Source organism: Gekko japonicus, unplaced genomic scaffold (genome assembly GCF_001447785.1).
Source record: "Gekko japonicus isolate JY-2015 unplaced genomic scaffold, Gekko_japonicus_V1.1 scaffold3001, whole genome shotgun sequence".
NCBI classification, from domain to species: Eukaryota; Metazoa; Chordata; class Lepidosauria; order Squamata; family Gekkonidae; genus Gekko; species Gekko japonicus.
Genome location: NW_015174358.1, coordinates 150,501 through 151,046, shown reverse-complemented (window position 1 = coordinate 151,046; position 546 = coordinate 150,501).

Sequence of the window (546 nt, the reverse complement as noted above, 5' to 3'; positions counted from 1 at the left end):
TATTATGTATTTTATAATGCATTTTACAGTTCTGTTAAGCCTTTTTACCTTTATTCATAGGTGTTTTTTACTACTAAGTTTGTAGTGTTTCAAATGTTAACTGCTGGCTTCGGCCGTAAATAAAACTTTATCCCAGGTGCCATCAGGAGGTCCACCAGTGGGGCCAGGACACTAGAAGCCCTCCCACTGTTGCCCCCCCCCACAAGCACCAAGACTACAGAGCATCACCTGCCCCAGCCTGTGAGTTCCTATCTATACCTTGTGGCTAATAGCCACTGATGGACCTCTGCTCCATATGCTTATCTAAGGTCCCTGCAACACGGCAGGGAAAAGGATGGCTGAACTGCGGCTAATCAGAGCTGCACCAAAGTTGAGATGCTGTGGCGGGATCCCACGGATCCCCTGAGCCACGGCGCATCGCTCCCCAGCACGATCAGATGCCGGGGAGGAAGAGTCGGATGGGAGGGGGAGGCTGCCGAACTGCGCATGCTCAAGCATGCACAGTACGGCCGGGGCCCGGGATGCGCCGGCGCAAGGACGGCCGGC